The sequence below is a fragment of the Arachis ipaensis genome, chromosome B6 (assembly GCF_059453495.1).
Source record: "Arachis ipaensis isolate K30076 ecotype BB chromosome B6, ASM5945349v1, whole genome shotgun sequence".
NCBI classification, from domain to species: Eukaryota; Viridiplantae; Streptophyta; class Magnoliopsida; order Fabales; family Fabaceae; genus Arachis; species Arachis ipaensis.
Genome location: NC_142441.1, coordinates 98,706,418 through 98,728,565, shown reverse-complemented (window position 1 = coordinate 98,728,565; position 22,148 = coordinate 98,706,418). Strand labels below are relative to the sequence as shown.

General features: G+C 34.5%; 1 pseudogene; it reads right to left on the bottom strand.

Moving 5' to 3' along the window:
- Nucleotides 1-231: 231 nt before the first annotated feature.
- Nucleotides 232-7,328, bottom strand: LOC110263775 (uncharacterized; annotated as a pseudogene).
- Nucleotides 7,329-22,148: the final 14,820 nt, after the last annotated feature.

Sequence of the window (22,148 nt, the reverse complement as noted above, 5' to 3'; positions counted from 1 at the left end):
ATGTCGGCATTAATCTTTACCATGAATTTCGCGGCGGTTTAAACCGCCGCAAAAACGCCATAATTTTTGTTTTAAAATTAACCAACTTTATATATAAACTCCTTCCTAATGCTTCCATCGCAATTAAAAAAAATACTACAACTATTACAATCTACAACTCAGTAAAATACAAAAATTGACCAAAATAATATGAACATTGCATTTCAAAATATAATATGTATTTAATAAGTCTTACATAATCATAAATCCATAACAATCAGTGTTTAACACCTATATTTACATATCAAAGTAAATTCAAATAACGCAATCCTAAAATTAAATTAGAAAAGAATTCTGCTACTAATATTTAACTAAGCTAAAAGCCTAAAATAAAGAGCTACTTTGATAATAAAAGTCTTGAGTCACTTCAATCATAAAATTCTAGAGCTACTTCATGGAATAGTAGAAGATGGCCTTGTCTCTATTGGAGAGTCTACAACCTATGATTGAAAATAAATAAAATTATGTTAGAATAAAAAGAAAGACCATTGAATAATTTAAGTCTAACATGAAAAGGCATAAGCCATTTGCACAAATTAAGAAAATGAACAAGAATAACTAAATCATTATTTTACTAAATCATGCACAATGAAAGATTCAGGAAAAAAAATCTATATATAATATTTACCCCATTATTCGTAGCTGTAGAAAAGTCATGTGGCACTTTTCCACCCATACAATGATTAATGAAATATGTCACCTGGGCTTGTAATAAATAAATTGTTGCTTTATTCTCTTGTAATTCTACTTCCATAGAGCGAACTTTAGCCATATCAAAGTCATGATTGCATGAAGAAGATACCCCTCCGAAACTATTAGAAGATTTCATGACTTGGGATGGACAAACACCAAATCCTACACCTCTAACACGACCCGGGTGTTCTTTTCCAAATAACTTGACATATGCATCATCAGTAGAACTCTCATTAGCTTGAAGCAAAGTTAATTGTTCCTATGATAAGAATTTGAGAAATGCATCATCATTAGAATAATCTCCATTCTCATTAACAAACAAAGCCAAAATAAAGTGAAAATACTTACACTTTTCTCTCTAGCCTCATCATTAACAAAAGATCCATCCTTCTTCTTATGACTAATTGGATACATTTCAGCTCTAGTAAAAACTCTCTTGTTAGCAGTTTCCTATCAATTCGATAAATGAAAATTCAATTTCAACGCATGTAAAAATTAAATAACATATCATTATCCTGATAAGGACTCAAATCACAAACCAACTCGTGTTTCTTCCTAGCAATCGTCTTGGATCCGAGTGTATGAGAAATTGTTTGTTTTTCTCGATTACTTGCATTTTTCTCACACATATCCTAAACATGCAAATTCAATTAGTAACTTGTCAATATAAGATGAAATATAGAATGTGTGCTCATATAATTACCTGAGTTTTGGACCTTAATCTATAATCAATAAAAGTTGCCCATTGCTCCAAGCTGACTCCAAATCCTTTTGGTAACGCTGCTATATTTTGCTCTCTAGTAAGATTCCACTTATAATTGTCATTAAATAATTTGCATCTATCATCTTTCCACTTCCTGCTGAGATTTTGTAGTATGTACTTTTTTTGCTGTCCATCATCAACTTTAAAGAATCTTTACATAGTATAATCATAAAAATAATTAACCTGAATAATTGTAACATAGACTTACATGTAAAATTATTAATAACTAAAACTGAAACATAATTCACAAAAATGTTCTCATCCTCATGCTATGCACAACATGTAATTTACAACTAAAATAATAGCATAAAATGGCCATAAGAGGCATGCAGCATAAGAAAATAATTATGGCACCAAGGAGTGCTGAGAAGTATAGACCAAAAACTAATCACCCATGTACAATACATATTTATAAGTGTGAGCTAGATAATATTAGACAACTTAAAAAAAAATTAGTGCTTCTTTGATTTGCAGTTTTATTTTCAGTTTTTAATTTTAGTTCTTCTTTTTCCAAAATTTTATAAATGAAAAATTAAAATTTAATTAGACATGACAAATTAAAATTTAATTAGATAACAAATTACAAATGGACATGCTTAATGCTAAACTAATATGGATAAACCTCATGTTCAAATATTTCCAATAAAGTCATTATCCAGAGTTTTTAATTAGAACCTTGATAATCATAAAACTTGATACTAATCATTGAAATGTTTAACAGTAACATAAATGACAAAAAAAATTTATATAGAAAAAAAATGTCAAAACGATAGGTTAGGTCATGTGATATTATATCCAGCCTTAATTAATTTTAACTCATTTACAGCTTCGTAGAGCATTTTACTTAATTACCTGATCTGAAATCTCACAAAAGACCAAAAAACTTCTAAAAATCTAAACTGGAATATTTTTTCCTATGAAGTCTAAACAAACTTTTAAATGTTAGTCAAAATAAAAGATACCGATTTAAATATAAATATTAGAACACCTCATTGGATGCACTAAAGTCTAACATTATGCATAAACAATATAACTCTTTTTACTTTTATCTTCTACATAATTTTACATTTTTTCATATCTTATTTGCTCCTATTAGAGTGCACCAATGTCAATCAAACTTAAGAGGTTCTTTTTAGTTGTACACAGAATAATTAAACTTGTTTGAATATGTATATATTAAAATACTATTTTACTAATTAGAAAAAAAAAAAAGAAAAAATACAGGATAAAGACATTGGTACAAACCTAACTAGTTTTAGATTAGGGGACATTTAGTGACTTGGCCAGCTATATTATTTTCATTAATAAATAACAGCTAAAATTGTCCTTGGATGACACAATACCAGAACATAGGAGTGCATGTATTGAAGATAATTAAATTATTATTACGTAATTAAAAAAAAAAAAGAACCTGAATAATATCCCTATAAGCTCCATTTTTTTATGGCTCTGTTGGAACCAAATGCCATTTCTCATAACTTATAGGAAAGTTCTTGAAATTCCCAGCAACAGCTCCCAAAAACAAGCCTAAAAGTCCACCAGATTCACCAATCGGTTGGCCATGCTCATTCCAATGCACTATAATTCTAGTCTCACGAGACAGCACCCACACATCTTTCAACCTTAAGTGACCTTCCTTAATCACTCCGTTTGCATCTATCAAATTATTCAAGTCGTATACCATAGATTATTATACTTCCTTCCTTGTAGAAATTTAAATATACAGTGCTATAATTGAACTAAATTTAATAACATACCTTCCAAATCAACTGTCCAGTACTTATTGGACTTTCTTCCTTATACATCTAACTGAACATATGGAACTTCTGAACCAGTAGATAAAGTAGGTTCAGGCTCTATAGATTCAGAGGACTCATTTTGATCAACGGGTGGTGAATCATTAAACTCATGAGTAGATGTATTCTCACGTGAAGAAATAGTCTTTCTCTTAGTCATTTCTACAATGTATCAAGAGATATTAAGATTAATATATCAATAACATAATGAAACTAAAATAATAGTACTTGATTTAATCAACTAACAACTAAAGAAACAAGAAACTACTACATCAAACTATCAAGTATATGTAATAAAACATAAAATTATGAAAGAAAACAATACATAACACTCTATGATTTGCAACTAAAGACTTACATTATTCTAAACTTTCTTCGTCTATAATTGATCTTGCTAATGGTACATGTGAAATGTTATCTGAAAAAATTGTCCCAAATCTTGTGATGGATAACCCACATTGTCATAAATTATGTCTTCATCCTCATTGCCTATATCATATAAGTCTCTTGGCTTTACTTGAATTGGTATGCTCCAACCTTTTTCTTTCTCATCCTCCACGTAATAAACCATTTGAGCTTCGTTAGCCTTAATATATGGCTCATCATCCTCATGCTCACCGGTATGTATCAATCTACTAAAGTTGATAGAAGTAAAACCTAACTTATCTACTTTCATGGCCCTTGGGTTTGTGGTATTAGCCCATTCACATTTAAACAAGGTTACAAAGAATATACCATCATAATTAAGTTCAATGATGTCGACTAACTTTTCATAATAAGGAACTGCTCCAAACCTCATGTTGGGATCACTATTGCGGGAGTAGCTTCTTGTTCCAAATGTCCCAAAAATACCACTGTTTTGAGTTTTTAAACCTTTTTCACGTTCTACAGTCCTAAACTTGTATCCATTGACATTATATGCAGAAAATCTTCTTGCTTGGTCAATCGGCCCTTTGGCAAGACTAAAAAATACCGTTCTCTTAGATTCTTCAATTTTATCAAGATCTCGAACAATCTAAGAAAGCATGACGAATTTTTTATCAACTTCATATGATGGAAATTGAGTTAAAAAATAACTTCAAAGAGGAAGAATTTGACTCACACGGGTAGAGAACCAACTTGCAAACTCTCTATGAACTTTCTTGTCTATCTCTGATGTATTCCTTGTACGACTTCTTAATTGCTTTCGTACAATATTTCTAAACTCCCTATAGATGTCTTAATATTAGGATTAAAGGTCATTAAAAAAATCTGACTTATTTGAATTAAAACATGATGAAATACTCACTGGAGATATTTGTCAACTATGGAGCAATTAGTTAACACATGTCTATGAGCTTGTAACTTCTCGATGGCTGTTAAAGTGAAATATGAGGAAACACCAATTGGTTTACCTACTTGAGGAAACAAAGTATCTAACCAAGGATTTGATTCTTCATGGGTTGGTTCATCATCAACTCTTCGAGGTCGATTCCATCTAGTCTCAATGTTCTCTAAATATCTGGAGCAAAATGTAAGAATTTCTTCCATTAAGTATCCTTGCGCTATGGATCCTTCTAGTTGTGCTTTGTTACGTACATATGACTTCAAGTGTCCTAAATACCTATCCAGGAATGAAGATTAAATACTATCCAACAAAGTCATAAATAATGATCTAAGCTAATAATTTTACCTCTCAATAGGGTACATCCATCTATAATGGATAGGGCCTCCAAGTTTAGCTTCTTCTACAAGGTGCACCATCAAGTGAACCATAACTGTGAAGAATGAAGGAGGGAATAACATTTCCATGTGGCATAATGTGAGGACAATTTGATCTTGCAACTTTTCCAAATAGGGGGCACTTAACGCTTTACCACATAATTGTCTAAAGAATGAACACATCTCAATAAGCACTGCAGAGACCTCATCAGGCAGACCTGTTCGCATGGCTAACGGTAATAATTGCTCCATAAGTATATGACAATCATGACTTTTTAGCATCCCACTCAACTTAAGAGACTCTAGGTCAATGCACCTTGATATGTTGCTTGCATAACCATCAGGAACAGTGACATTTTTCAAAGTTGTCAAGAATCTCTTCTTACCCAATTTGTTCAGAGTATAAATAGCCGGAGGAAACTTTCCATTTTCCCTTGGCCACAGATCAGGCTTGATACCCATTTCTTGAAGGTCTCTTCGAGCATTTATGTGATCTTTTGACTTCAAACTATCATTTAACAAAGTATATAGTACGTTGTCACATACATTTTTCTCAATATGCATCATATCGAGATTGTGATGCAGCAAATTAGACTTCCAATATGTCAACTCAAAAAAATACTCTTCTTTTTCCATTGTTGAGTACCACCTCCTTCAACAGTTCCACCAGTGCGTAATCTTTTACCACTTCTTCCTATTTCTTCTCTTCGGCCAAAGGTGACATTAATATACTCAACTTGTGAAAGTATTTCACTGCCAGATAATGTTCTTGGTGGAAGCCTTGTTTCTTGTCTTCCATTAAATTGAACGGTATTTAATCTAAACTTGTGTCTCTGATCCAGAAAGCGATGATGACCCATAAAACAATACTTTTTGCTGTGATTGAGACGATGCGGGATGTTATCGAAGTTGCAAGAAGGGCAAGCAAGTCCTGTGTATGTATTCCACCCAGAAAGAGTCCCTAACCCAGGAAAGTCACTAATTGTCCACAATAAAGCTGCGTGCAACTTAAAGACTTATTGTGTTAAAGCATCATATGCATCGCAACCCTCAACCCATAACTCCTTTAACTCTTTTATTAGAGGTTGCAAATAAACATCTATGTTGTTTCCTGGCATTTTCTTGCCAGGAATAATCATTGAAATTATGAATGATGTCGATTTCATACACGTCCATGGAGGAGTATTATACGGAATGAGAATGACAGGCCAAATACTATGATTCGCACTCAAAGTTCCATGTGGATTGAAGCCATCGGTAGCTAATGCAAGACGCACATTTCGTGGATCGGATGCAAAGTTAGAGTGCTCCAAATCAAACCTTTTCCAGGCCTCAGAGTCTCTTGGATGTCTCATTGCGTTATTCTTATTCTCAATTGTAGCATGCCATCGCATATCAGCAGCAGTCTTTGACGAGTAGAACAATCTTTTCAATCGAGATTTTAAAGGAAAGTAACGAAGAACTTTTGCCGGATGCTTCTTCTTTTTGTTACCAATAATACTCGATGGCTCAGATGGACCTTTTTTCTTATATGTCTTCCATCTAGACCTATTACAGACCTTACATGTCTCCCTGTTCTCATCTTCGCCCCAATACAACATACAATTGTTTGGGCAAGCATGTATCTTCGTGCAATCCAAAATGAGTTTAGAAATGATCTTTTTTGCCTCATAAAAAGAACTTGGAATCCTCGCATATTGGAATGCGTCACTCAATAGTTCTAAAATCATCTTCATAGACTTGTCGGTCATTCCACAGAGGGACTTGATATGGAACAACTTCAATAGAAAAGATAACTTTGAGTATCTTGTACACCCTTCATATAACGGCTCTTCTCCATCCTTAATTAGTTCGCTAAACCCTTTCGCTTCAAGAGTTTCATGAGATTCACTAGGCATCGATCCTTGAGCAACACCATCAATGACTTCATTTGCTATTACGGGTGTTCCATTTCTGATGTTCCCACCAACTCCTAGACCCTCACTAATTAAGTTTCGAATTGAATCAACCTCGACCATAGGATGCTGCTCGTCGGCCATAGAATTTTGTTGTACATATGAAAAAATACTACTTGAAACGTTGCTAGTTTCTCCTATCGAGCGCTCTCCATGATAAAACCAAAATGTATATCTTATTGGAAATTGTGTACAAATCAAATGATCATACACCTCGTCCCTTGTTAGCCACTTCTTAAAAGCACATGCATTACATGGACATATGATTGTTCCATCGGCAGAATGATGTGCAAAAGCAAACTCAATAAATCTTAAGACACCTTGTGCATACTCAAGAGAATTTCGTGGTCTCTTAATCCACGATTTATCCAGAACTTCCATAGCTTTAAAGTAAATTATTCTGGCTTAAAGCCATGTGCACTATTTAGTAACAACTATGTAAATATATATTTTTCTAAAAATACTAATCTACCAATCATAGGAAAAGAGATGTTACTTACTTGTTTTTCAAAAAAAATCAGCAGATAAGTAAAATGGGGGGTAGGTATGTTACTTCCAAAGAAAACACAGCCTTCACTGCGAAAGAAAAATAAAAAAAATAAGAATCAGAATTAGACTCAGAAAAATGAATTAACATGGATGAAAGATAGTAGCTATGTAGATTGGCAAAACCCACAAGAGGTTGGATTGTTATCCTCCCAAACGCACATAGAAAATACAATTCCAAAAACCAGCTCAAATCATATGAGAAACATGAGAAAATGAGAAACATGCAGTGGAGGAGATAGTGAAAGAGGAAACTAAAGAAGCAGCGAAAATCAATGAAGAGGAGACGGCAAAAGAAGATGCGATACCTTTAAAGAAAACAAAAGAAAGTAACGAAAGCAGTGAAGCAGTGAAAGTAGGAGAAGAACAATTTGAAGAAGAAGTTGGTGTTGCTGTGGCTGAAGAGAAGGTAATTGAGATTGATGCAACCGTAACAGATTATCATCATCATCACGCAACAGATGTTGCTACCACTCACATTCATTAGAACAGCAAGTCATCACGTAAGCTTCAATTATTATTTTTTTTTCTTATTAAGTGTGTTATGTACTCTGCGTTCGTTGTTGATTTATATTTGTGGACTGACCGTGTCAGATCAAACTAAAATCACAATGTAAATTGTAACCGGGAAGTCCATCGTTCATGTCAATGCAAAACTATCTGCAAATTTAAATAATACTAATATGCAAACAGTGTAAGCAAATTAATTTTACATTAAAGATTGGTGCAAATTAGATACAGGTTATTCTTCTTTTTATAAATACTTTATACAAACATGTAATGATAGACGAGATTCCTTATTATACCATGTGTCAGCTGAATACCCTATTCACGTTCACGTTATATCTTTGTTTCTCAATTAAGTACCACTCATCTTCAATTTAATAATAATAAAATAATAAGTGAATGAATCTTAAAAATAAAAAAATACTATTTCTCTTTTATTTCTAGTATTCTCTAGCTAAATCTTTAATTTTTTCCTAACAAATATAATAATAAATAAAAAAAATTTTAACTAATATATACTTTAAAAACACTTGATAAAATTACTAATTAAAATAGTTTATAAAAACAAAAAACAACAGGGTAATCCTCGTCACCAACCAACTTTGATGAGTATGTCTCCATTAAACTTAGTAGTTAGCATAATACTAATTGTTTTAGTCATATTTGCGATGTAAAGTTGAATGGTCTATGCTTCAATAGACTAATGCTTATTGTTCTCTGCATGGAGTCTCTGCATCATATGATCTATTGAAGCATATAGTAAAATGTCAATAAAAAAAGTGCAGAACAGAAAGATGGAATAGAAGTAGTGGATAGAAAATCAGATGTTTTAAGTTTATGTAAAGAACTAATTTCATCCATCTTATTTGTAATCAAAGAAGAGCATGTAAAGTAATAATAAAAAAATCAGGTTAACTTATTCTTTAGCTTGCACTTATGTCCAATTCCTTCTCTTGGGTTGTTTTAGTTGCCAATTAGTTTAAATCCTGAAATCTTTCCTAAGACCTTTTTGGTTTCAACTGAAGACAGCAGCAGATGCATGTGACATCAACAAAAAATAGAATAGTAATGTAACAATATAGTAATGTAACAATAACACTATATGGTTTAATTAAATTTATTCCTTTCTCTTAATAGTGTTGATATTGTTGTATGTTATTATGGCTAGGGGCTATGTGCTATGGCTTCCTTTTATGGTATTCAATTCTACCTCCTTGGAGTTAAGAATTTGGACCGCATTAGTCCACTACCTATTCATTATTTCTCTCTTTTCTTTAAATATTCTATCTCCTCAGCCCTCACTGGCCACTGCCTCAATGTGATCCAGGACATGCACCACTGGCTGCAGTGCTGCACCATACATGTCTTCTCATGATTCCTCAGTTGTCTCTATGCTCAACTTTCCTTTTCCATTAAATATTTTATTCTCTTTTATTTGTTTTGTTGCTTAATTTATAGCCTTCTGTTAATTTGTTTTTAGGGAACTTATTGCTGCACATGCCTTGCCTTTGTATCTTGTTCACATTTTACATTAGCTAACTAGCAGCACCCCAGAGTAAATATTATAAGGTAAGTGGGAAACTATTCACGTAACAGCTAAGATATTAACATGTTAGAAGAATGTTAGAGGGTCATTAGAACTTGTTATTTGTGGCCATCACTATTTAAAAGTATAGTATAAAGTATATTGTCACATTACTAAACTAAAAAAAATTAATTGATGTTTCATCCATGGACATGAATGTCTTATCTTTGCCATTTATGAAGTTTTTAACTGTTGATGGTAGTATAAATTATTATCTTAAAGGATAATTTTGTGAAGTTTTTCTTTTTTTTTTTTATCTTAAAGGATAATTATTACCTTAAATTATTATCTCATCCATGGACATGAATCTCTTATGAAGTTTTTCTTTTTTTTTTTAAATTAAATTTATAGAAATAGAGAAGGGATAAACTAGAGAAGCTATCAGGCTGTAGGCAATTCTCATAACACATGTTCATTTCATTTTTTTTAACACTTGTTTTTGTGTCATGGTTTGGATACTATTTTCTTCAAGCATCTCTCACAATTTCCTATTACAGCATGATGCAATGCAAGGCTCTCAGGTTTGATAAATAAATAACAAAATTGGGACCCTTAATATCAAGCACTAGTGGTGTGGATAAGTAAAGAATATAGATACATTATAGTACAACTCTAATTTAGCAAAGTTTTACCAAGTAAAGACGACACAAACACAAAGGGATAGTATTGACACTTGGCAGTAGCTATTTGACTATAGAAGTATGAATACATCAATACCAAACAGGGCTAGCATTCATAATAAAATAAATAATCCATGTTTGCTAACTTTAATTATCAATATTTATCAACAAAATTTGACAAATCTAAAAATAGTAATAATTATTACCTGTGCCAAAGTTGGTCTTGACTCAATTTGGCTCCCTTTGCTAAGAATATAGACCAGAAAGGATAACAATTTCAGATCAAAACCTGCAAAACCCAATTAATCAAACACTTCAAATACCTCTCTGATATGCATGGGTGGTGGTTTCTTTGGAGTTTTATTATTCCATTGTAGTCAGATTCTACTTGTAATCTGATTTGGGTCTATTTCCTCTTGTGTTTTGTATTTCAGATTTTGCTTCTTTTTTTATTTGTCATGATTATTGTTCTCTGTATAATTTTTACTTTGCTCACAAATAGACAAACACACCCTCCCTTCTTCTCTTAGTTGCTCATTTTACTTCATAATTTAGACCTCAATTGAGAACTAACTTAAACAGAAAATATGATCAAATATGCAACTCCGATCCCAATAATGAATTCATCAATGAAATTAGACAGATTGAATACAAATCAAATCACAGAAATTGTTCTTCAAGCGCACTACTTCATCGGACAATTTCCCATTATTAGTTTCAAGCTAGATTGTCTTTTAATTAATTAAGTAATAAGAAGACAGAGTACGAATTTTTCTTTACAATTTATATCCAATAAACCCCTAAATTCCTAATAGTTGAGAAAGAGACAGAGTAACCTTAAATTGCAGAAATTTGCACTTCCAGGAGAGAAATTCGTGCATTCAGAGTGATGAACAAGAAGGAGAAATAACTAGAGAATAAGATAATCATCTATCAGTGATTGTTAACTAGAAGAAGCATAAAATTGAATCAGAAAAAAACAAAGAAAAACACAATTAACTTACCAGGGACAAAAACAAATGGGTATACTTTTGCTAATCAATGAGTCGTTGCAGATTTTCGTTTAGGACGAAGATTTTCTTTTCATTGCACTTGGGGTTCTGGGCGCGCTAGGTTTAGGAAGAATGAAAAATTTGGGTAATGGCAGATAGTAGTGGGTAGTGGAGCTAGCGAGAAGTGCGAAGGAAAGAGAAATTAGGCGGTCTGAGCAAGTAATGGCGCGAATTCATGAACCGCCATGGAACGAGTGTGATGGCCGCCGCTGGATTTGTGCTTCAGAGGCGGTTGTGTTTCACCGCTGGTATGAGAATGTGGGGATTGCAGCGACGGCGGTTTTGAATGACCGCTTCCCCCAAATGGTCGTCTAAATTAGGTTTTCTTGTAGTGTATTAAAGCCTTTACGATGTTAATGTTCTTAGGATTTAGTAACCGAGGTTACTTGTTGTAACTTAGAGCTGTTTATGCTGCTGCAAAAATGTGTGGGGCTGTGCTTTGAAGCTGCCGTTGATTTTGGGTCGAGACGAAAAGAACTCTGTGAGGCGTTTGGGCTGTGGTTTTGCGTATTGAGGTAGCGGCCTTTTCAGAAAAAGCATATTTTATATACTGAAATTATTATATATGGATATTATATGGTAAAATTGTAGCCTTGAGTGATTGTATAAGTCTTATGTGATGTTGGTTGTCCTGGATGAATATGAATGCTTGTGTGATTGGATTATTATTCGGTTATGTAAAGCAGACTGTTATTGAAGTGCTTCTTTAAAATTGTTTCTTAAAAAGTTGTTAAAATCAAATTTAATCTGTTGTAAAGGAATTGAGTCCGAATTTGTTTTCTTGAAAGAAAAGAATGATATGAATTTTTGGAATCGGTCTGATTTGAAATTGATTTGGTTTTGAACCCTTGGAAGGGGTTGTGGAATGGTTTGGTTGGGACCTGGAAAGGGTGGCAAAGTCCAAGTTTTAGGGGAGGTGCTGCCGAAATTTTTATAAAAACCTTAGACTTTGTTTGAAAAGTTATTTAGAAAGGCTTGGGATTTGAGAAATTGTATTATTTGATTTATTAAGAAAATAGTTATGTTTTCGAGTTTCATTTATTTGAGAAAACTTTATGTCTTGAGTTCGATTTACTTAGAAAGGAATTACTTTACCATTTTGAATCACTGAAGAAAAGTTCTATGTTCTAATATTGATTTTTAATATAAAAAGGGCTTATGCTTTTAGTGAGACTTAAGGATTTTGTTCAGAGGAGCTTTTAGTGATTTTGAAGGAAATTGGATTCTTGATTAAATAATTGTGTTTGTGAAATTTTGGAAGAAGCCAGAGAATTGGTTTTAAGGAGAAACCTGAAAGTGGTTTTGATTTAAATGAATCAGTTTCGTTTCAAGGGAATTGGCTTTGGATTGGGTTGGGACTTGTAACTTTATATGATCCGATTTTATAATAAACTTTGTTTTTATTTACTTAAACTAAGAATCTATGATTTTAAGAGTTTCAATGAATTTTTAAGAAATTGAGATAGGTTGTCCTTCCCTAAAGTCTTGAGACTCTGCTGAGAAATTTCTATTACCAAATTTAGTTTTGGATGATTGATTTTTGGAGCTTTCATAAAAGATTTTTAATTTGGCCTAGTTGCCGAATTGTTTGGAAGTTTTAAAAGGATGTTGTGGAAATGTGGCTTGTTTTGAAAGAGAAAATTTCTTTTAAGAAAGATGGCTTATAATCTAAAGTGATTTGAGAATGCGGATTTTAAAGTTAAGACTGAGATGAATTGAATTTGATTTTCAAAGAAAAGTGCTTTGAGAAAAGTGATTTATGGCTTGAATGATGATTTTATGAGTTTTATGATGTTGGATGGTGGAAGTGCTATTATGTTATGAGCCGGAACGGCTGTATATGATAATGAATTATGACTGTTTGTGGAATATGTTATGAGCCGGAATGGCTGTATATGATAATGAATCATGGCTGGTTGTGGAATATGTTATGTGCCGGATGGCTGCGTATGAATATGAATGGTTATTGAATTGATAAAGTGTTTGTTGCACTTCCAATTATTTGAGATACGAGTTTTCTTGGGTAGAAGCAGTGGCTAGCCACCACATGCTCCAGGTTGAGACTTGATACTCTGCTGACCCTATGTCGTAAGTGTGGCCGGACACTGTGAAAGTTTCGGATGAGCTCGCTTTCGTGAATATACACAAGTGAGGGTGTTGGATGTGAATTATGATTATGACTGTGAATAACTCGAGTTAGGGATGCACGACAGAGGGACAGTCTAATGGTTAGCTACCAGGACTTGTCGGGCTGGCTTTATAACCGACAGATGAGACTCATCAGCCACTAGGACAGGCATTCATCATATGCATCTATGTGACATTGTTTGGGTGTGCATATTGTACTTGGTTTGCCTTTGTGATTAATTGTGGTTAACTGCTAATTGTTCTACTTGAAGTAATTGCTTGTTTGTGCTTGAACTTTTCTACTTGTGCTTGCGACTGGGATTATGTTTGACTGTGGTGACTGGTTGGTGTTTGGATTGTTTGGGCCTAGGGCCATGGTTGATCATGAAGTGGGCCAAAGGCCATATCTGGTTGATATTTTTGGTTTAGAAAAGTATGAAAAACAAATCCAGTTCAGCATAGATAAACATTTTGAAAGGCTTTTGAATTTTTAAGAAATGAACAGTTTCCTCTTTCAGAAAAGATTTCAAAATTTTCTTTTTATAGTAAACTTTGCTTTTGAAAAAAATGCATAAGGTGGTTATTAATCATTGTAATGGTTTTAACTTCACGTATCCAATTATAGTAATTCCCAAAAACCCTCTACTGAGAACCCTTTCGAGGATGATGTTCTCACTCCCCCTACAAATTTCCCTTTTCAGGATATGGACGCAGAAGTCACGAACAGTTTATTTAGTTGTTGTCGTAATGTTTTGTATTACTTTAGTTATTATTTATTGCTCTCTCACCTTTATCTTCATACATTTTGTAAGAGGGATAAGAATTGTATTAGTTAATGCTTGTAAAATTATTTAATATATATACATATGTATGTACTCTTTGTGAGTTTTGTAAGTTGTATGGTATGTATGGATGTACGTTACCTAACAAAAGTATTTTGGAGCGGTATTGCGGTTTAAAGTTTTAAATAGGCTCATATTTTAGTATTAAGTACTATAAGGGTCGTTGTAATACCCGAGCTATCAGAGTGACACAGCCGGAAGCGTGACATTTTGATAGTTAGGGTGTTACATTATGGTATCAGAGCGGTCGTTCCTGTAGAGCCTGAGGAATGGACTGACTATGCTTCAATTGCATACTCTGAGTGTCTGTCATGCAATAGTCTTGTCGGATGACGAGAATTAGAGCTTTATGCACATGATGGTCTATTGATTAACGCTGTTAGTCTTGCATTGCATACTTCTTGGTATTAAGTTTGGTCGGCTTAATACTAGTGAATTATGTATATGGGAGCACTAATGGGTTGTCATAGACGATATACGAGTAATAGGTAACGCGATTGGTGGGTTTTGGGAACGTTAGAAACTATTTCTCGAGGTTATTCAGTTATGTGTCTTGAATTCTGTTCGAGTCGACTTGTTCTTTCATAGCCTAACTTGAAGTTCTTGTTCGCTAATTCTTTTGAAAAGTAGTTTGATTTTTCAACTCTATTCCTCTATTCATATGCATTCTTGTTTGATCATTATTGCATATGCTTGTTTAAAATCCTTGTTGTATCTATCTTACTCTATTTAGATTCTTCTTCTTGATTCATGTATTCTTCGATATAGCTTTGAACTTGTCTTGATGCGCTGTGTCTTTTAAGTCCACATTCCGAGTTTATGCTTAAAGAAATTGTGATTTAGTTTTTCTCTCATTTGACAGTAATTACAACCAATTTTGAAATTAGTATAAAATTGCTATTGATTCGATGTACACTTATCTATATAAAACTTTAAAAATCTCTTATACAGTTTGACAACTATTTATTTCTAATACCTCGCCTGTACTTTTTATTGGTTTACAGAACAACACTTACATTAAATAGAATTTGACTTTCTAATAATTTTACTATAGTTCCAATGCATATCTTTATTTGATTATGTATTTAGGTATTTTTCAAAATCCTAGAAAGAAAAGATTTTTTGCTTTTATTTCGGTTGATTTTCGTTTGATAAACTTCACCTAATTCATTTTTTATTTGAGATTGGTTTAGTATACTACATTGTTTATGCCATTGTTGTTCCTTTGAAAATATTGGACTCGTATCTTTCCTTCTTAGGAATGGACTTGTTCCTTCTTAGGCTTTCCACCTCTATGAATGTCATACTTGATTCTGTTTTAATGATTCTTCTACCTCTTGTGAGCACTACCATCAATCTCAACTTCCCTTCTCTTGTGAACCTCATCCTTATATGAGTCAGCTTGATTTGTTTTAATTTCGTGTATCGTTTGTCCTCTCATTGTTTTTGCCAGAGTTCTTAGTTGAAGATTCTTTCTCGAAAATTGCTATTGATGAGTCGATTCCCTTTTAGTACATTCTAATCTTCTTGAATGTTCTTGTGAGGTGGCGATTTCAAGTATACTCTCGGAATTTCATTTTGAACTTTTTAAAGACGTTTTGATTTCTCTTTAAGGATATTGTACGGCAAATTTTTCTGTTGATTGATTGTAATTAAAACCATTGTTCAATTTTTGACAAAGTTGTTTTAAAGTTGGCATGCGCTATTTTAAATGAAGTTTTGAAAAGCTTCCTTAATTACTAGAAACTTGCCCGTTTGTGACGCACTACTTATTTCCTTTACTAATTTATAAGCAAATTTTTATCTCAGATTTTCTTTTCTAAATAGAGTTTAACTTCCACTTTCATCCTTGCTATAATTTTTATACACGATTGTTTGAATATGAACTTTGAGAATTTTTGAACAAGCATTTGATTTTCTTCTGAGTCTTATGAACTACTTTTGGTTAAGTTGTGCACCTAACTATCCTTCTAAAATATTTGAGAAAATATTTTAGCTCTTAGCCAAACTTGTGTGCATTTTGTTCTAAAACTCTACATAATCTACTTCAACATAAAATTGTATTAAAGTAAAGCCACGTTTATGCTTTTGTTACTCTCTTGAAGAATGTTTGTTGCTTAACTTTTCTTTTAGACTACGAAGTGATTTTTCCGCAAGTTTTCGATTCTTTTATGAACAAAGTATTCGGAAGTATTTTTAATTGTGCTCTTGAGTTCTATGAGCTTTTCCTTGGGTTTGAGATATTATTTTCTGTAAACCTCATACTTCTTCGACTCATTTTGAATTTGTTTCAAACTAATGCGCTGATTTTTCTTCTTATTGATCCTATTGAATTTCTTTGATCCAAGGGTTATCTTTGAAGTTGTCAATTGATTTATTTCTAGCAAACTTCATTGCTTGAGCATCTTTGTTTACCTGGAATTGCATACATTCTTTCAAATCTATGAGTATTATCTTTGACATTTGTCTCTCCTTTCTAAAATCTTGTATCCTTTTGAGTAGACTCGAGAATTGTTTTGATGTCACATACGACCTGTAGATGTAGTAATGCAATGCGTTAGTTCTTTAAGACGTGATATGTGTATATGGAAGGTGAAGCGGTAGGTGTGCCACGTTATGAGTTGTGGGTGTTTTGTTTGTAACACCCTACCACACAGAGCTTTACACCTAGGATATAAAACAGAGGTGGCGAGGCGTTACGACCTCTAAAATAAAATATATAATAATACATAACAAAGGATAAAATATATTAGGAGCCTTGAAAAATGGGTAAAACAAAATTTGTAAAATAAAAAAAACGCAACGCTCAAGAAACGGAATTCCTTGCGTGCTAAGAAACCTAGTGGTTATAGATATGATAGAGCGAAAGAGGAAAAGAAGGCCAATAATACAGCATATCTAGCTCTTGACTCAGCCTGCGAAGCCAAGGCTGTCTGGAGAATATTTACATATATATACATAAGTATCCCAAACACCCAAAATACATAAAAAGGACCCTAGCTCACCTGTAACCTCTATGAGGAGCAGAATAATCAAGTATCTTGGAGAGTAAGCTAAGCACACACACACACACACACACACACACACACACACACACACACACATATACAACAGGAAACCCAATTACACCCAGGTGCTACTCCGCTTCAAAGATCCAGACGCCTAGCGAGGAGCCTCTTGACCTGCATCTAAAAACAACAACACAGTATGGGATGAGAACCGGAGGTTCTCAGCACGGTAAAGGTGCCACGCGCATAATAAATAAGGTCCTGGGAATGCCAGAGGCAATCCTAGAACTCCGTCATACAATTGTAAAACTTAATTTCTAAACAGAAGCCATAAATAGGGGTAGGTATACTAAACCTGCCTAAACTCACTCAATCTTAAACCTAACCTAACATCAAACCATTTAACCATTCCTTCGTTCCTCCGTCATCCGTAATTCAGCAAAGACAAGCAACCAGACAAAATCACGCATAAGTAATAGGCAGATAGTCCAAGTAGCAAGTATAGCAGGTAGCAGGATGTATATATACAGTTAGGAAAATTCAGGAAATGCATAGCAATCAAAACAAACAAATGCACATGATGCATGCCTGTCCTATGGCTGATGGGGCCCATCTGTCGGTTATCCAGTCAGCCCGACAAGTCCGAAAACCTTAGACTGTCCCCCGTCGCGCATCCCCAAGAATCTATGCATAGAGTTCACATTCATTTATCATATAATCACTCAATGGGGTTATCCATACCGGAAATTTATACGTGTCCGGTCACCCTTACGACGTAGGGTCAACAGAGTGTCGATATTCAACCTGGAACACGTGCTGGCAAGCCAGAGCCACGATTCTGTAACCCAGGGAAACTCGTATCTCATATATCATTCGTAAGCCATTTCATATTTATAATCAATATATCATCATTTATCAAGCCGTGGTATTAAACTCCTTTAATACTCTTATCGTCTTCAGATACGCCATCATTTACCTCTTACTTTCACCCTCAAGTTATCCTATTTTCCTAACTTCGCTTATCTACAAGACTTAGAACTACACTTTAAGCCTAAAAAAGGAAGAAAATCGAGGTTTAGAAGTGAAAATTTGGCTTAAAATAGTCAAAACTGGTTTTTGCAGCAGGCAGCATCCACGCGTACGCGTAGGCCACGCGCACGCGTGGAGCGTACATCAAGTCACACGTACGCGTGAGTCATGCGTACTCGTGAATATACAAACACGCGTATGCATGCTTCTCGCGCATGCGTCACCAAAATTCCACACCACGCGTACGCGTGAGCCACGTGTACGCGTGGGTGGGCGTTTTAAAAAAAAAAGGCAAAATGCCCAAAAAGCTGCTATAAACCAGTTTTCAACACATGCATCACAGTTTTATATACCGATTTTCGTCGTCCATAACTTCCTCTACAAAATTCTGTTTTTCTCAAACTTTATATCAATCTCAAGCTTATTAAACACACTTTAATGTAGAGCAAACCTCATTTGTATTCAAAATTTAAAGAGCAAGTTATGGACTGTCAAAGTTCATTAAAAATCACTTTTTACCAAATTTTGTCAAACCTCATTTTCTTACCAAAACTACATTCCTTACCAATATAACCTGCAGATTTAGTACACAACAAACTCCATCTCATTGAGACTATCTTCCAACACTTAAATATTCACATCAATTCATAAAACTCATATATTATTCAACAATCCACCTCTTTCAACCATAATATTCTATTTTAAAAATTCATTAACCCATTCCCTTCATTCATACATAGCCAATCATAAATCAACTTCAACCAATTAAACAAGCCATAACCATCAATTTCATTAACATATACCGACATCAAGCCATCATTAATAAGTCCAAGAACACATACTCAACAATACCAACCATTCATGCTCATAGATTCCAACACAAGCTCAATTTCAATAACATATATTCAATAACTTCAACTACTCATGCTCATAAATCCTAATTCAAACTCAATCATAAATCTATCCAATGTCATCATGAAGCTAATCATTTAGTGCATCCAATCTTTTCAACTTAACTTATGGTTCTCTAGCCTAAGTTTTCACAACACCTTAAATATTAAACGCGCGAAACCTAAACCATACCTTGGCCGATTCCCCGCTCAACCCGGAATACTTTTAATTTCACTTTTCTTCAAGCCCTTGGGGTTCCAACACTACCAAGCTCAGATTTCCAGCCTCACAACTCCACTTCCAAGCTTCCAAAATCACCAACAAGCTTCAACAAGCATCAACATTCACATACACACTACCTAAACCACAATTACCACATCCAAACATAACAAATCAATATCCAAATGCCTAAATTCAAAAATTCTATTAGGGTTTGAGATCTCTTACCTTTACCCACTAATCCTTGAGCAATACCGACAATAAATCAAGTCTAGTGGACCCCTAAAACATGAAAATCATCAAGGAATTGAGTTCCTCAAACTTTGAATCCAAAATTCATATACCTGCAGAAATGGAGCTAGGCAAACGCAATTTACTTACTGTTTTGTTTAGGTAGAATTGAAGAGCTCGACAAGCCCGATGCGTGGCCGCAAACGGCTCGTCAATCGGAGCTCCGGATCAAAAGTTATCAAGGTTTGAAGATGAGGTTAGGGTTTGCTCCTTCTTCTCCCCTCCCATTGCTGCATTCAGCGTGTTTGATGATTAAGAGAGGAGAGAGGGGGTTCTTTTAAGTGTTTTATGCTGAGTTGGGTTGGGCCTTGGGCCCATTTTGGGTCCAGTTCAACCGGTTCAGTCTGTTTGGCCCAATCTCGGGGCAAATTCTTTAAAATTAGTGTCGAAATTCTCATTTTAATTTTCTCTATCATATTAAACCATAAAAATATCATTTTTCACTTTCTAGAATATATTTTAATTTATGGGTTATTTAGCCATTAATTAACCGGGTTTTACATTGTTCCTTGTGAACGGGTTTGCAACTGTTAGGCTTATGATCAGCTATGGAGTTATAACGTGATTGATGGAGTTGGGAAGTCGAAGCTTTGAGGTTGGTACGAGATTAGTGTGTGGATATTAAGCACGTCATTTTAACCCCATCCTGTTATATAGCCTTGATGCCTTGCTTTACTATCACATGTTTGAACCATGTCATCATTTGCATTGAGCCTATCTTGTAACTTTTGCTTTGCAATCACGCTTCTATCTTTGTATCCTTATATCATATGACAATCCAAGTATTTGAAAACTGTATATATTTCTATATGTTGAGATATTTTTTCTTCTTCCTAAAATGTGTTCAAAAGTGAAGTGTTATGAAATCTCTTTCATTTTGCATCAATTTCGAGGAAGAAAATTTTTATAAGGTGGGTAGCAATGTAAGACCCAGAACTTTTGAAAAGTCTTATTATGAATTAATTTCAAATCATATATTTATCTACAGTTGAATTTCAGAAATCATGTTATTAAAGATTATTGAAGTAAATTTTCAAATAATCGAATTTGAAATAAATTAAGATCCTTCTTCAATTTTATAATTATTGAGTTATTTTCTATATTTAAATTATAACGTTAGTAGTTATGAAATAATGAGAATTTTATATGATTGAATTCAAATAGTTAATATTTTTATAATTCGATACTTTAAGTTTTAGAAATAAAGAAAATTAATCTTATTATCTTATAATTTCGACTAAAGTATTTGATTTTAAATTAAATAATATTTTAGTATAACAAATGATATTTTAAGTATTTTTTAAAGATTTTAATTAGAGTTCAAATTAATATTTTATGTCCCAATTTTATTAATTTACTACTCCACCCTCCAATTTTACCAAATTACCCACATTAGCCATAAAATCCCTAATTTTCATTTTTTTTTCCAAAATTAAATTCTAACCCTAATTTTTCCCACTCTCACTCTTCCGTGCCGTCGTGTTGCCATTGAAGGAGAGGAAGCTGCGAACCATAGCCACGTGCTGGAGGAGAGATCGCATGCAGGGGAGGAAGGAGTCGCCTAGCTCGCTGCCGCCGCGATGCTTGGGACCCTCGCACCACCGTCGCGAGGATGAGGGGAGACTGCTGATGTTGCCCGTGAAGCCACCTCCACTGCGAATCAGAGCTAAGGCGAGAGAGAGGGCTGTGAAGGAGGAAATCACGCTGCCCAGTCGTCGCCTATGCTACCAAATTCGTCGCACTCTGTTGCCATGAGGTCGCCGCCGTCGCTGCTTTGAAGGTAGCCTTAGTGTCGCCATCAAGCCGCGTCGGAGGGGGAGCACCGCCGTCGTGCCTCCGTCATCACCGAAGACGCCAGTTGTTGCTGCTGCTTGTGAGAGAGGAGCGCGTGAAGCGGTACTGTGACTAGGGTTGTTTCTGCTACCATTGGAGTCCCACTACCGTTGATGCCATGGTTGCTACACCTTTGGCCGCTGAAAACAGCTCTGTGACTTCCAGGACCACCGCCGAAGCTTCTGGCCGCTTCTGCTGCCCGGAACCCCAATGCTGTCGCCAAAAAACTCTACCGGTAAGGGTTTTTGAGTTGGTCTTCATTTGTTAAAGATTCTGGAAAACTTTATCGTCTCTGTTTGTAGGTTTCAGTCACCATCGCCAAAGTCCGGTCGCCGCCGCCTCTTGAGGTGGCTGCCGGGGCCACTGCCAAGCTGGTTCAGAGCCCGCCACTGTTTCATTTTGCAAGTTCAGTAAGTATTTCTATTTCGAAAGTCCCGCTGTTCTGCACGTATATTAAAGCCTTTACGATGTTAATGTTCTTAGGATTTAGTAACCGAGGTTACTTGTTGTGACTTAGAGCTGTTTATGCTGCTGCGAAAATGTGTGGGGCTGTGCTTTGAAGCTGCCATTGATTTTGGGTCGAGACGAAAAGAATTCTGCGAGGCGTTTGGGCTGTGATTTTGCGTATTGAGGTAAGGGCCTTTTCAGAAA